Below are 16,997 nucleotides of genomic sequence, written 5' to 3' on the forward strand. Positions count from 1 at the left end.
GAGAGATGGTTAATACAGGACTGACAGCGTTATATCTGAATGCATGTTCTATGAGGAATAGGATAAGTGAATTCGTGACCCAGATCGAAATTGGCAGGTATGGCGTGATGGGCATCACGGAGATATGGCTGCAAGGGGATCAGGATATGCACCCGATCCAAAAGATACGCTGGTGGGCTGATGAGATGGGGTTGCCTTATCAGTAAGAAATGAAATTAAATTAATAGCAAGAAATGACATAGGGTCAGATGATGTCGCATCTACATATGTAAAATTGAGGAAGCACAATGTTAAAGCAACGACAGTTGGTGTCTTATACAGGCCTCCAAACAGTAGTGAGGAGCTGGGCCATCAGATATATCAGGAGATAGAAAAGATGTGTAGGAAAAGCAAGGTTACAGTGATCATGGGCGATGTCAATATTCGGGGGGAATGGGAAAATCAGATTGGTGGTGGATTGTAAGAAAAGAAATTCATGAAATGTCTACAAGATTTTCTTTTGAGTAGCTTGTGGTGCAATCCACGAGGGAACAGGCAATACTGGATTTAGTGTTGTGCGAAGAGGCAGACTAGATAAGGGATCTTAAATTGAAGCAAGCTGTCAGAAGCAGCGATCATAGCATGGTTGAATTTATACTACAATTTGAGAGGCAGAAGATAGAATCAGAGGCAACAGTACTTCAGCTGAATAAAGGCAGCTGCAGAGGCATAAGGGAGAAGTTGGGTCGAATTGTCGGGAAGAGTAGCCTAGCAGAAAAGACAGTCGAACAGCAATGGCTCTAAGGGTAAGTTAGGAGACGCAGCAGAGATACATTGCAAGGACAAAGAGGCATGCTACAGGGAGGATGAGGCAAGCATGGCTGACGAGGCAAGTTAGGGATAGCATCAAAGCAAAGGAGAGAAGTATATAATGTGGTCAAGGGCAGTGTGAAACCAAAGTATTGGGAAGCTTATAAAGACCCAAAGAGGGCAACAAAAATGTTTCAGGAGGGAGAAAATTTAATAAGGAGGGAAGATAGCCACTTAGACATATAAAGTGCAAAAGAAAGGCAAAAGTAGATATTGGAAATGATGCCAGAGAGGTCGTGGTGGGGACCAAAGGACTGGCTGAGGAACTTTGCGTCAGTCTTCACAGTGAAAGACAGGATTACTTTCCCAAAAAAATCAACAGAGTGAGGGGAAGAACGGAGTATGGTGGTCATCACCAAAGAGAACGGGTTGGAAAACTGAATAACCAGAATGCAGATAAATAATCTGGACCAGATGGACTACACTCAAGCCTTGTAAGGGAGATAGCTGAAGGTGTAGTGCAAGCGTTAGTTGTGATCTTTCAAGAATGACTAGAATCAGGAAAGGGCAAATAGACTGGAAAATCGCTGACGTGGCACCCCGTTTAACAAGGGATTAAGGCAGAAGACAGAAAATTACAGACTGGTTAACCTAACCTCAGCTGTGGGTAAGATTCTGAAATCCACCATGAAGGATGGGATTTCTGAATACTTGGATGTAGATGGTAAAATAGGGCAGAGTTATCATTGTTTCATCAAGGGGCGGTCATGCCTAACAAACATACTAGAATGTTTTGAGGAAGTACTGAGCAGATTAGGAGAGCCAATGGATATTATTACCTACACCTCAAGACGTCCTTTGACAAATTGATACACTGGAGGTTATTAAGAAAGGGGACCCATGGTGTCAGAGGCAACGTGCTAGCATCGATTGAAGCTAGCAGAGAGTAAGGGTAAAATGTGCCATCTCATGATAGCAGTCAGTGACAAGCATTGCCACGAGGCTCAGTGTTGGGAGCACCAAATTTTGCCTTATACAGCTAACGATCTAGATGAAGGAACTGAGGGCACTTTGGCTAATTTTTAGTATTAGAATCACTAGAGTGTGGAAACAGGCCTTTTGGCAAAATAAGTCCTACACCAACCCTTCGAAGAGTAATCCAAGCAGACCCATTTTCTGCTGACTTATAACGTAATATCTGGGCAATTTAACATACCCATTTCACCTAATCTACACATGTTTGGACTGCAGCAGGAAACCAGAACACACGCAGGGAACCCACGCATATGTGGGATGAATTTACAAATTCCAAACTAGCATTGACCCGAAGTGGGAATCGAACCTGTGTCCCTGACACTGCACGAACCACTTTGCCACCATGCCACCGACAGCTTGATGTTCAGACAGTACAAGGATATGAAAAGGGTCAGTTAGCATTGAAGAGGTAGTGAGCTTGCGGAAGGTTGCTCTACCGATTCTCCTCAGCTTCCCAAACCTCTGTACTTTAACCCCACCCTTCCTACCACAACAAGGATAGACCGCCATGGTCCTTAACTTTCACCCCACCAACCTCCAGATAGAATCATCATCCTCAACTATTTCTGCCACTTCCAGTCAGCCCCTACCACCAGAGATATATTTCCCTCCCCACCCCTATCAGCATTCTGCGGAGACCATTCCATCCACAACTCCCTCATTAGGTCCACGCCCCAACCCCCCAACCAAGCCATCATCCACTCCCAGCACCGTCCCTTTCCATCCCAAGTTGTGTAAAACGCGTGCCGACATCTTGCCCCTCAACTCCATCAAAGGCCCCAAAGGATCCTTCCACACCCCGTAGACATTGTACTTTGTCCATTGTTCCCTGTCTCCTTTACATTGAGGAGACAGGATATCAACTTTTGGAGCGTTTCCGGGAGCATCACTGGGACACACACACACACACACACACACACACACACACACACACACAATGACCCTACCACTCTGTAGCCGAAAACTTAAACTCTCCCTCACAATCCGCCAAAGACATGCCAGTCTTGGGTCTGCTCCACTGCCAAACCCAAGTCACCGAACACCTGGAGGAACAACATCTCATCTTCCACCCTGGGACCGTGCAACCACACGGTATCAATGTCAATTTCACCAATTTCCTCATCTCACCTTCCCCACCTTATCTCACATCGAACACTCCAACTTCGCACTGTCCCTTTGAATTGTCCAATCTCTCCATCTTCCCTGAACTTCACAATCACAATCCACCTTCGTCGAAGTATCACTTTCCACGCTATCATCCCCCCAGCCTCACCCTCTCCTATTTATCTTTCAGCACCCTTTCGCCCACCCTCCTCAATCCTGACAAAGAGCTTATGTCTGAAACGCCGTACCTCCCGCTCCTCGGATGTTGCCTGACCGGCTGTGCTTTTCTAGCACCACACTTTTGGGCCGTGATCTCTTGCATCTGCAGTCCTCACCTTCGCCTGCAGAAGGATGTGGGCAGTTTGGGAGATTGGGTAAAGAACTGGTCAATAGAGTACAGTGTGCAAAAGTGTGTGGTCGTGCTCTTTGCCAGAAAGACAAGAGGCATGGACTATTTTCAATATTAAGAGTAAAATCAGAATTCTGAAGTGCAGAGACTTGGGGGTTCTAGTCCAGGAGTCTCTCAAGGTCGACTTGCAGGTTGTCACTAGTAAGGAAAGCAAATACAATGAAGCTATTCATTTCAAAAGGGTTTGAATATAAAAGCAGGGATATACTTCTGAGGCTGTATAAGGCTCTCGTCAGACTACATTTGGAGCATTGTGTGCAGTTTTGGGCCCTGTATCTCAGGAAGGATGTACTGAGACTGCAGGATGTTCAGAGAAGATTCATAGGAATGGTTTTCGAATGAAAAGCTTAACATATGTGTAACATTTGAGGACTCTGGATCAGTATCTGATGGAGTTTAGTATTATCTGGGGCATCTAATTGAAACTTACCAAATACTGAATGACGTGGACAGACAGGATGTTGGAAAGATGTTTCTATTGATAGGAGAGACTAGGACTCGAGATCCCAGCATAAAGGGAAGACATTTTAGAACAGAGATAAGGAGAAACTTCTTCAGCCAGAGAGTCGAGGATCTATGGAATTCACGGCCACAGAAGCTGTAGAGACCAGGTCATTATGTATATTTAAGACTGAGCTCGATAGGTTCTTGATTGTCAAGCAGACCAAGGGTTATGGGGAGAAAGCGGGAGAGTGATGTTGAGAAGCTTAACAGATATTATCAAATGGCGGAGCAGACTCAATGGGCAGAAAGGCCACATTTTTGCTCCTATGTCTTCTGGTCTTATGATTAATGTTGGCTGTCCTCATCCCTTACTATAGCTGCATCATGATTCTGACCTAATGATTTATAAAGAGGCACGTTCCAATACTGATGACTGGCAATCTCATTATCTCTCCCTCCAGTCGCAGCAGCCATTTCCTCCAATTCTCTCTGATTTCTGTCTCCTCCCCAATGTCATAATCACACAGTAATTGAAGTATAATAAATGATACTTGATCAGAGTTCATTGACATCAATAACATCAACAGCATGACCCTTACTTGCCCCTTCTCATCCTCAAATAACAATCTGAATTGTATTTGTCACGTACAATTCTCTGTTAACATATCCATGCAGTTTGCCTGTTATAATCCATGTTTTCTTAAGCACATTTTCCCATCAGATTTTGGGCTATAAAAGTTAATTCATCAATATAATCACTGATCAATAATTTCAGGCTATAATTTCCATTTATAAATGGAGAAACTGGTTTATGTTCCAACAATTCTCTGTCATTCCTCTCCTATCCAAGGCAGAATGAAAGAGTACACACAAACAATCTGCCATCTCCAGCATCCCTTCCCTCAGTCACTCCAACAGATCCCATGCGGACTGTGAAACCTTTAAACGTTATTTTGAATTTTAATAAAATTAATATTGAATTGAAAAGGGTTAACTGGAACTAATTGTTCACCGACTGTGATTATTGTCGATCTCTGTGGATTCTAATTATCCCAGTGGAGGGTTTCCATCTTTAAACAATAAATGGGCTCGCTCAATGTATTATCCCTTAGTGTGAGAGGGAGTATCACCGACAGCACTAATAGGGATCAGCAGCTCCAAAGGGAAGGGAGGAGAGATTAGAATCTGAGAACATTACAGTCGAATGTTCCAACAATGAACAAGATTTCTCCTGGCGTCTTTACTTTCTTTCTCAGCCTTGGATATCATTAGCATGGGGGATCCAGGAAATCCTTTGTATTATTCAAGGTGGTTACTATCCCATCCTCGCTATAGTTGGTCTTCCTAGTAAGTCATTCTCTTTGACTGTTAAACTGGGTTGAATTGAATTTCTGCTCATGATATGTAAATATTAGGAAATGGCAATCAATGTCTTCGGTTCCAATCAAAAATTCCTTTCCTTATAAAAGATATAAAGGAAATTACTATTTATGAATTATTCACTGATATGCGAGAAGGAACCGGACTGTTCTCAAACTCGATAATCCTTTCTATCCTGCACAAATTTACATTTCCATATCCTCCCCACCCACCAATCCTTTCCAATACCACCATACCATTATGATATCCCAGTCACCTCCTCAGCCTCAGTGCAATTCCTGAATGAACCACCGTTTGTGTTTTTGTTAATTCCGAAGCAGCTGTTGCTTCAAGTCTCTTCAAACCACGAGTCCAGCACAAAATAATTGCACTTGAGATGTTTAACTTATTCTCTGCACAGAATCTATCAGATGTAGGACAGTGTATAGTGCTCAAGTCAATGACGCTTAACCTACTGCCATCGAATAATAATCCATTGATATCACATGAAAGAAATTGATATAATTAAAATGAACCCATTATCATTTGTGAGAAAAAGCCCATCTGCTTGCTTCATGTCCTTATGAGAAGACAATGGGTCATCCTTGCCTGGACAGGTCTCCGTGTGACTGCAATCCCACAGCAATGTGGTTTACTCTTTACTGTCCTGTGGAACAGCTGAACCAGCCACCCAGTTTCAGATCGGTACAACATGCTGGTCTGACCAGGGCTGCACACATCCCGTGAGGGAACAACAAAGGAAAGATAGCTCCTCCCTCTGCCTGTTTACCATATTCCGACAGCTCATTCCCATTGGGGTAGGTGACCATTCCTTGTTTTAGGTGTATTCTATATCTTTGAAGTTCTTCACAAGAGTGATGTTCATCTCCATCTCTGGTGTTGGCTTTATTGGTGTTGATGTACAGATGTAAGGAACTTGTAAATTTCACGTCAGTCTCAGGGCATAGGAAAGGAATGGCTTTTTCACACCACAGGAAAGAAACAGAGACGGAAAAGTGATAGAATTCAATTATTATGATAATCTCTGAGAGTGTTGTTGAGGCGGTATTTAGGGCGTTGTAGGCAGATTTTCTCTCCTTCATAAGGAATGATATCCTCGTCACAGAGAGAAAGTGAAAGAGTGTCAACAGACTAATCACCGGGGTCATGGGACCATGAGGAGTGAGTGAAGATTAATCTGTAGCGCTGTGACAGAATAAGAGGTGATTGCATTGAAACTTGAGGGGAATGGACAAAAACTCATTATGTTCTAAACAGACACTAAGAACGTGATAAATTCCATTGTTTGGTTTTTTTACGCGGGTTATAATTCTCGATAGTTTAAGTGCCTCTGAGAACGTTTCTCCAGTGTATCTGGAAAGAGAAACAGAGATAATGTTTTAAATGCGGAGCATTTCTGATGAAGAACTCGAGTTTCTCAAGTCTAATCAAATTACAGGCCTGGTTTGCAAAACAGGCTTTCTGAACTTTGAATTGTTCCAGCAGGAAAGCGTTCATAACGTAGTCAGCAGGATTCGAACCTACGCGGAGAAACACCAATGGATTTTTAATCCATCGCCTTAATCACGCGGCCATGACTACAGACAAGAACGCACCCTGAGCATTGACCAAATCAGCCGTGATCTCATTGAAAGCTGCCGCTGACTTGATGAGTTAAATACTTCCATCTCCATTCATACCTTTGCTGTCATTTTTAAGGTGCGAGACACCAATGTAAAAGAAGAAAAGCACAAAATTAGGAAAATATATTTGCAGCAAAATTGAGTCAAAATTATTTATTGAAAGGAAAATCACACTTGGCTATTTGCTAGATCTCTTTGCGAACATGACTAGCAGAGGTAATCAAGGGAGCTATTGATCTGAGTATTCTTGGACATGAAACAAACAAAGGTTAGTGACATTCATTTCTTTTTTTAGCGAACGAAATGGTCTTTCCTGATGGTTACAATGAAAGAGATGGTTCCCAATAAAAGATAGAGATTAAGTCGCTTGTAGATATACTTCAATGTGATACGATTCATTTCCAGCCCCTAATTACCCCAGAGATGGAGGGGGTGAGTTACTTTTCTTCACTCTTCAACTCGACAGCATGGAGGTACAGACATGAAACCGCTAGAGATGGAGTTCTTGAATTGGGAACCAGCGACACTGAAGGAACTAGACAAAAGTGAGGACTGCAGATGCTGGAAACCTAATTTTAGATCAGAAAATGCTGGAAAAGCACAGCAGCATCCGAGGAGCAGGAAAGTCGATGTTTCTGTTGCCAGTATTTCTGCGTTCCGCAAACAATTTTCGTTTTTGGCTCAGATTTCCAGCAACTGCAGCAATTTGTACTATGTTAACATTCATAATGTTTTGGACAAAACCAATGACCTGCTAGCATCGGAAAATCGGCAGAAGTACTGGTACACCGATATGTTAGCTGAACAATACAACCATTCCATGAGCGGGAATACGATCCGGACCACGGTGCTGAGAGTACCGAATCCTCACAAGTAAATAACAAGACAAGGCGATAGATACTATCGTATTTGGTGTAAATAAAACACCCTTTATGAACATTTTCGTTGCAGATTATTTTCAACTTGTCTTCAAAGATTTACAAAGTGGGAAAAGGCCATTCTGCCTGTGTGCATTGCGGCTAATCAGAGAGCCATCTACTCCAGTCGCAGTTTCCAACTTTGGCCCAAAGTCTCGTGTGTTCTAATGAACCCAGGGCAAATGTCAATGACTTTATCCTGTGTTCTTAAATGGCACAATAATGGGGCAGATGTATGACACTTTCACAAAGACTTTTAACTCTTTTGAGGAACTCATGCTCATTTTCACCCACAAAGGGAGACACACAGAAAGAAACCCCCAAAACCGACAGAGGTCTCCATTGTGGTGAGCTGGAATTTGAAATGGACAATTGCAGAAGCGACGTCCCGGCAGGACTTCACAAGGGAGAGTCAACGTGGGGTTCGATTAATGTGAGACATTCCCCTCGAGCCAGGGAGGACTCGAACCTATAATCCTCTGATCCAAAGTTAGACGCGTTATCCATTACGCCACTGGCCCAAGAGACACGCTCACTGCTACCAGAATGTCGATATGTAATGCAATGGACTTTCACGGAATCAGAATTAAAAAGGTGAACAAGCAGCGAAGATAATCACCAACACTGTTTCACTTCGACGTTTCCATTTTGTGAAGCAGTGCCTTTCACTGGCAAAGGAGAAACATTTGTCCTCCGCTGCCTGCTTCAGGGTCGCCTCCTTCTCTGCTGGAAGTGTCCATCGTTTTATGCACAGTCACGACGCGATTTCATGATCCACTCCAGTGAAAACGTGTCATGGTGTCGTCTAAGCAAGACCCTGCCGAAACTCAGCGAGAGACATCTGGTCATGTCGAGCTCAGAATGTGGAATTAGACGAGCTGCGTGACACCTTTTATTGGCGCCACCACTTCACTGCAAATTAGCGGCTCAAAACGAACCGTTGTTAGCATCAGCTTGATTTGTACCTTCCTGCAGTGCATTTGCTAAACAACATCAGATAGATCCCATCCGGCCCAGCTGACTTATCTATTTTCACACTCTGCAGTAATTCTAATATCTCTTCATTGTGAACCTCAATCTCTTCTAGTCTAGACGCGAGTATCTCTGTATCTTCCTCGCCAACATTTTCATTATCTATAGCGAACTCTGTCGAAAAATATTTATTTAGTGCTTCCTCTATCCCCACTGACTCCACACACGACTTCCCACTATTATCCTTGATTGTCCCAAATTTAACTCTCGTCATTCTTTTATTGCTGACATACCTATGGAAAACCTTAGGGTTAACCCTGATCCTATCTGCCAACAACTTCTCATGTCTCCTCCTGGCTCTTCTCAGTTCTCTTTTTCGGTCTTTCCTGATATCGGTGGAACCCTCGAGCGCTCGAACTGAGTTTTCACGTTTTGTCCTAACATTAGACTTCTTGTTTTTCTTGACCAGGGATTCCATTTCCTCAGTGAACCACGGCTCACGCGTTCTATATCTCCCTCCCTGCCTGACAGGTACATACTTATCTAGGACACACACGAGCTTTTCCTTGAATAAGCTCCACATTTTTAATGTGCTCACCCCCCACAGTTTCCTACCCCACTCTGCGCTTCATAAATCTTACCTCATTGCATCGTGATTTCCCTTCCACCAGCTGAAACTCTTGCTCCGTGGAGTACACCTATCCCTTTCCATCACGAAAGTAAACCTGAGAGAATTGTGATCGCTGTCTCCACAGTGCTCACCTATTTCCAAATCTAAAACCTGGCCAGGCTTGTTACCCAGTACTAAATCGAAAGTGGCTTCTTCCCTTGAAGGCATGTCTACATACTGTGTCAGGAAGCCCTCCCGCACACACTGGACAAAAACTGAGCCATCTATTGTACTCGTACTGTAGTGATCTCAGTCAATATTTGGATATTGTCTTGAGTGTTCCAGAGTTTTTCATTGTCCCGGAGTCCAGATGAAGTTTGCATTCCTCACGTACGGGAGCGAGAATTCTTTCAATGTCTCAGTCAGATCAGTTCCTTTGCCGAGAACATCAGAGTCAATGTCCCTTCCTCTACTCGGACTGACAATTTACACTTCTTCATTCTCCTCTGATTCCATTTCCCAAAGAGTTTCTCAAGATTTCCAAAGCTGGAGCCTAAATTATATGGTTTGCTTCCTAAACATTTTTCCAACTGCCAACTGACAATATTTTCACAGTATCTCTTCACAATCCTCTGGCTTGCACCATGTCCAGGGATGAGAAGTCCCGTTTGGTGGAGAGAGTTCCGAGGCTGGTGAGTTTCACTTTGGAACAAAGATGGTTAAGTGGCAATTTCCTGCGGTTGTTTGCAATGATGGGAGAGGGAGCGGTGGGGAATGAGCACTCTGACGAACAGGGGGAAGTGTTGCCAAAGGCCAGAGTCAGAGGACAAGGGATTAAAGGAATCTAATGAAAAGCAGCACTTCTGCTCAGGACGTTCAATAACAACTGCAGAAACCCGATGTGTCGAGCAGTGTATCTGGAAAGAGAAGCAGAGATAATGTTTTAAATGTGAAACATTTCTGATGAAGAACTCGAGTTTCCCAAGTCTAATCGAATTACAGGCCTGGTTTACAAAACAGGATATCTCAATTTTGAATTGTTCCAGCAAGAAAGATTTCATAACAGAGTCAGCAGGATTCGAACCTACGTGGGGAAACCCCAATGGATTTTTAATCCACCGCCTTAGCCACTCGGCCATGACTACAGACTGCAGCACGCTCTGAGCACTGACCAAATCGGCCGTGATCTCATTGAAAGCGTTTGGATATCTGCATTGCCAGTTTCTGTATCTCAAATGGTCAGCGCTTTTGGCTGAAATGTTGGTGGTTCGAGCCCACCCAGGGAATAAGCCTCAAATATTTCAGCGCAAGCCTTTACCCCGACCATGTATTGACATTATAAACGGGAAAACTGATCCATGATTCACCCCAAGTCCGCAGGGAGTGAGACGTTTTCACGCAGCAGAATACGACATCACTTTCTCCAAGCTCCCGATGCCAACAGAAAGCGGCCACTGCAGCTTCAATCAGCGACTTTCTGCCAAGCCATGGGAAACAACTCGTGGAAACTCCTTCCTTAGTAACAGCTCTTTCCGTGTGAAAGGAGCAAAACTTTCACTTTAAATTGGAAAGGGCTTCAGGACATTGGAATGTTGCTCCAGTTCTTGGAACGTGTTATAAATAAAACTCCTGACTTGAAAATAAGAAGTGGTAAAGGTTTTAGATAGAAAGAACAAAGAAAGTGTTGATTGAGACGACTCTGTCTCGTCAGCAGATGGGAAATGCCCAAAACTGTAAACGGAAATGATTGGGTTTCCCTAGGTAATTTCCCGACTGATTTACTGTCTGCCAGAGAGATTGGAAATCACATCAGCGACATAAAGGTGAGGGTAAAAATATGAAGATATTAAGGTTGAACCTTAAATCCCGGGACAAGTGCGGAATAGATTGTAATGCTTTGAAGGAATAACTGAAGTGAAAGGTGTGAATGATATTTTTGTGATTAGGAGGAATGAACTGGATCCTAACAAATTGCTGATGAATTATGCTCGCAATGTAATAGCAAACTAATCCACAGCACACCGTGCTTGGTTAGCTCAGTCGGTGCAGTGTGAGATGCTTAATCTGAGGGTGGTGGGTGCAAGCTTCACAATGGGCGCTTTCACTGCTCAATACAATTCCGGCTCTTCGTTCCACGTGCAGTATTGCAACCCTTCTTGCTGCTTTCATTGACACATCTGTCCACCTGCTTTTGATCACTCGTCGGTTTCTGAGTGAACACTGTTTCCATTTTACTGGAGGCGCCAGAGACAATTTTATCAGTGCAGCCGAAAATACAATGAAAGATGTCTGTTTGAAAACGTGAGGTTCCAAACCAACCGTGCACCACCCAAAGTGTTCAAAGGCACGGAAAGCGAATGGCCACTTGCGAAGGGTCTGACAGAGACGGATCAATGTCACATGGGTCCTGAACCAATTTTCAGTGGTTCAGAATGTTCTGATGGAAACCGAAGGGTACTCTCCCTCAACGTTTTGCAATTGTTCTTCTTATGTTTAACGTAATGAACAGTATATTGTGAGTAACGAGAGTGGAGGTGCGGCAGGATCGTGAGGTTTCAGTGCGGGACATAGACACAGTAAGTCAAATATACCCAGAGCACGGGAGAGTTGTTTGGTCCAGGATCACTGCCATCTTCTGTTTCTAAACCAACAAATGAAATTACTGGAAAATTTCATCAGGTCTGGGAGCATCTTGGAAATATAAATCGATTTAAGACTTCGGGACTAGTGACACTTCTTTTCCATGTCCATCTCCACCTGCTTTTGCACACTCTTCCTTTTTATTGAATGTCTCCTGACTTCCAACGTTATATTCAGCTTCTCTTTTATTACTTCCTCTCCAACAATTTTCCCAGTCTCCAAGTTTGTATCACATCTGTTCCATCTTTCACATTGCCCAGGAATTCGAACTGAACAAATAACTCTGTTTCTATTTCCTTAGATAGCAGATGGCCAGAGACTGGAAGGCAGTGTTGTTCCGAAAACTCATCCATGATTCACCCCGAGTCCACAGGGAGCAAGACGGTTACACGCAGCAGAATACGACACCATGTTCTCCAATCCCCCGATGCCAACTGAAAGCGGCCACTGCAGCTTCAATCAGGGCTTCCTGCCAAACCCTGGGACACAGCTCGTGGAAACTCCTTTCTCATTAACTGCCCTTCCCGTGGGAAAGGAACAAAACTTCCATTTTATGTTGAAAACAGCTACAGCAGATTAGGAGGTTATTCCTGTTCTTGGAACGTGTTATAAACAAAACTCCTGTCTTGAAAATAAGAAGTGGTAAACGTTTTAGGCAGGAAGAACGAAGAAAATGTTGATTGCGAGGACTCTATCTCGTCAGCAGATGGGAAATTCCCAATACTGTGGACAGAAATGATTGGGTTTCCTAAGGTAATTTTCCGACTGATTTACTGTCTGCCAGAGTGATTGGAAATCACTTCATATGAAAATATTCGAGTTGAATCTTAAATGCCGCGACAAGTGTTAAATAGATTGTAATGTTTTGAAGAAAGAACAAAAGTGAAAGATGTGAATTATGTTCTTTGTGATTGGGAGGAATGAGCTGGATCTTTGCAAATTGCTTTGCCAGGTGAATTGTGCTCAGAATAAAATAGCAAACTAATTCGTCGTGTGCCAAGCCTGGATATCTCAGTTCGGTGAAATGTGACGTTTTTAATCAGAGTCGTGCGTCCAAGCCCCATAATAATCGTTTTCACTGTTTAATAGAGTTCCAGCTCTTCGTCCCACGTGCAGAATTGCAAACCAACGCTGGTGGAGCATTCTTGTTGCTTTCGTTGACACATATGTCCTCCTGCTTTGATCACATGTCGGTTTCTGATTGAAAACTGTCTGCACTTTAATGGAAGCGCCAGAGACAACTTTATCAGTGCAGCTGAAAATACTATGAATGATGTCCATTTCAAAACGTGAGATTCCACTACATCCGTGCACCAACCAAAGTGTTCAAAGACACAGAACGCGAATGGCCATTTGTTAGTGGTCTGACAGAGACGGCTTTATGTCTCATGGGTCCTGAATAACAATTAACTGATTTAGAATGTGCTGATGGAACAAAACGGAGCTCTCTCTGAACGTCTTGCAATTGTTCTTGTTGTGTGCTCATGTAAGTTTATGAAATGAACGGTTTATTGCCAGTAACGAGGGTGGGGGTGGGGAAGGACTCTGAGGTTTCAGTGTGGGACAAACGTGATCTGATCGAACGGGTAAGTCAAATATTCCTAGAACATGGGAGAGCTGATTGGTCCAGGAACACTCCCATCTTCTGTTTCAGAATCAACAAATGAAATTGCTGGAAAATCTCAGCTGGTCCGGTCGCATCTTGAAAATGAAAACCGAATGAGATTTCTGGACTGGTGACACTTCTTTTTCCATCTCCATGTCCCTCTGCCTTTCTACAAACTTCCTTTTTATGGATTATGTCCTGACTTCAAACTTTATATCCAGCTTCACATTTATTGCTTCCTCTCCCAACATTTTCCCAATCTCTAAAATTGTATCATGCTTGTTCTATCTCTCACTTTGCCAGGACTTCCAACTAAACAAATAATTCTGTTTCTATTTCCTTAGATACCAGATGGCCAGAGATTGGAAGACATAGGAGGACGGTTAGCGCTTTCAGAATATCTAGTCTGCTCCGCCATTCAATCTTGGCTAATATCGTTCTTAACCACATTCTCCAGTCCTCTCCCTGAACACTTACTCCCCAGTCTTAGGATCAAGTCTTTTTCCCAGAGTGGGTCCTAATCCGTCCCAAAACCCTCCACATGTGTTGGCAGCTGTTACACCGTGTCTATGTGTCATCAATCTCAGTTTCAGTGATTCTCGGCAAACACGAACTATTCTGAGCGGCTCGATCGTGTCTCTGGCCCCACTGTCATCCTGCGGGGGAGCAGTAATCATCTTCATCTCCTACGGAAAGGATTGGCGCTTCAAAAAAATACGGACAGAAAGAAAGATAGGCTTGTGAGTCAAGATATGTGGAGGTAATTGCTTTCTGACCTGGTCAGTAAACCTTACTCTGTATATTCCCGCACATTCTAGCTGTTGTGGTGAAAGGGAATACAAGTCCAATTAATTGCCGTCTACGCTTTTATTCGATATGTATTCTTCCTTGTTCTGAATATGCAGGGATGTTTCCAGCACTGATGGTCACCATTTCTAAGAGTGCATGCCGCGAGCCCTGATATTTTCTGGAGAGTAGCCGTATCAGTTTGTGCGAAAGTGGCCCAGTACAAAGCTTAGAAGAAACATTGTTGTTCCATCTTTCCAGACGACAGTCTTTCATATCATGTTCGATGGGGCTTTATTGCATATTCATCAGCAAGCCTTGTTTTGAATTTACTCGCTCAAAACTAATGTAGCGGTGGAAAGAATATAATTCCGAATACCTGCTGCGTGAATTTCATTCTCAAAGTTCTATTCGCAGTGGACCTTCATATGTGGCGATTTTTATATCTCTGCTGGCCATCCTGTTTAAGAGTGCAGTTACATATGTTCCTCTGTCTTGGCGCTGCAGGGAAAATTGTCTGCGCCTTTTCAGCCAATATTTCCTGGATATTTCTACATGGTATTCTTTATTTTTACGATCATGTCCACTTTAAGGACACAGTTACCGGGCACTTATCCTTTCTGTAACAACAGTACCGCATTTGCTTTACATGCGAAGGTGGCCTGGATCAGTAACAAGGAGAGCATTCATTTCTTTCTGTCACAGCGAACACTGGAATCATGATGTTAGTCTCTGTCAAATGCATCCGAAAATGTGCTCTGAAAGCTTCATTTGAACGCTGTCTGGCCTTTCTCAACGTGTGTCAACCAAAACCAGAAATCCTCAATCATAGTTTGGAGCAGTTCACATATTCGAGTTTCGAAGCAGCAGACACGGATACAGTTCATTCACAATGAAAAGATTTACAGGCACAGATGAACTATCGACTCTTATTCTCATACTGTTACTAATATTACCGTGTGGCCTGAAGTCTAAGCCATGTTGTAACTTAAAATGTGGAAATGCTGCTGAATGACAGCATGTATTTTGTTTTCTTGTTCTCACAGAGTTCCAGGAAAATATGACAGCGAGGGAAAAGAATGCAAGTCAAGTGCAGCTCTGGTGAAACACCTTCTGTCTGATTCAGTCATCAATAAGAAACGTGAATGTGACTAAAGCGGGAAACCTTTTCACAACTCGAACAAAGAGCAATCACGAACAGTGACCACCTCTTTGACATCTCAGATCGCCTTTGACCTTCCCTGAATATGTATAGGAACTAATCTTTGCACACCTCAAAGTGAGAACTGTTTGATTTACCGACAATAAGTGAGTCACATGTCCTTGATTCCTACATACGTTTCTAACTCAGCTTGCTCATCGCTCTGCTGGATAATGCACTATTATGGAGAAATAACATGAAAGTTGGAACTCTTATTGGCTGTGGGTTTCGAATAATCTTGCTACGTGTTCTGCCATTCTCGGATTCCAGTGCTAAACCAGTTTTTCAGTTCATCTGAGCAGCAGGAGAGTCGGCTTTTCTGGCAGGAGCAGAATTCATCATCTCCAGTCATCACTTTATCTGAGGAGAGAGAATGAACAAAGTTTCACACAGCGACTAATCGGAATTGCATTCCGTTTCAGCATGGCAGCAGATATGGGCTAGCAAATTCAAAGCCAGATTTGCTGTTGAGAACAACAAGCACGACCTCTCAGATAGAGCAATTCCTTCCCACCGCTTATTCTGCAGAACTGGTACAGTTGCTGTGAGTATGCTGCAGGGTATCATCAGGTACATGCTCTTGGGTTTCCGGTTTTGGCCTATGTGCTCGCGTGGCTGAGCAACCTGAGACTCTGTTTTCAGATTCCACTTCTTAACAAGGCTTGTGTTTGTATCCCTGCGCGGCCACGTGTGCTAATGGATTAAGCTGGCAACGTTTTGCAGGGATGAGTTTTGTTAAAGTTGAACAGAAAAAAAAGCAGTCATTTCTTCTAACCCGGCTGTGGTGTGGCACAGCAGAAAACAACCAACATGTCAGTGGCCACGCTGGTTTCCCCTTCTGCTGTAGTTGTCACGTGCCCCTCCAGCTCGAAAGGCCACCAGCATAATATGCGACTCAAAAACAGGCTGCGCCAATCCTTCATATCCCAGACAATTTGCATTTTTCACAGTTTCTCTGAAAGTGAATGGAGATATTTATTTCCCTGTTGATGTGAACTTCGGTTCTACATTGAATCTGCTCGCGGTTTTCTGTTGCTGTTGCGATAAGGAGGGAAATTGCGATAGGAAACTTGGTTACATTTCCCTAATTTCCTTAATTTCTGTCCTGATGAGAGAGGCTGGTGATTGGCCCTCTCGATCCGGTGGAGACATCAGCCCAATTGTTAACCTCATCTAATCGAGACTGTAATTGATAATCTTCACTGTTTTATGGTTCATTGTTAGTCAGTTCGGATTCATGTTACTTGAGCACTTTCCTGGAAGTATTGGTGCTCTAAGGCGCCAGTACTTTGAAAGCATCATTTGGAATTGCCTCGCTGTAATTTGTGTGAGCAGCTCATGACCCAAACGACTCGCTCGGCCTCACAGACAGCATTCATGAGTCCGTGTGTCTGAAAATATGTTCTCTTTGTCAGTTCTGTTTCTGTTCATGAGTTGTCAGTTTTTGGTTTCGCTGGAGACACACACACAGACAAAGACTCA

The 16,997-nt window shown here is 43.4% G+C and overlaps 2 non-coding genes across 2 annotated transcripts; both read right to left on the reverse strand.

The window, feature by feature from the left end:
* Positions 1-6,660: 6,660 nt before the first annotated feature.
* On the reverse strand, positions 6,661-6,742 carry trnaf-aaa (transfer RNA phenylalanine (anticodon AAA)). The gene has a single exon. It is a non-coding gene; the product is annotated as a tRNA-Phe (tRNA).
* A 3,603-nt stretch (positions 6,743-10,345) lies between these two features.
* Positions 10,346-10,427, reverse strand: trnaf-aaa (transfer RNA phenylalanine (anticodon AAA)). Its single transcript has one exon. It is a non-coding gene; the product is annotated as a tRNA-Phe (tRNA).
* Between the last annotated feature and the right edge of the window lie 6,570 nt (positions 10,428-16,997).

The sequence above is a fragment of the Chiloscyllium punctatum genome, chromosome 4, assembly GCF_047496795.1.
Source record: "Chiloscyllium punctatum isolate Juve2018m chromosome 4, sChiPun1.3, whole genome shotgun sequence".
In the NCBI taxonomy this organism is placed as follows: Eukaryota; Metazoa; Chordata; class Chondrichthyes; order Orectolobiformes; family Hemiscylliidae; genus Chiloscyllium; species Chiloscyllium punctatum.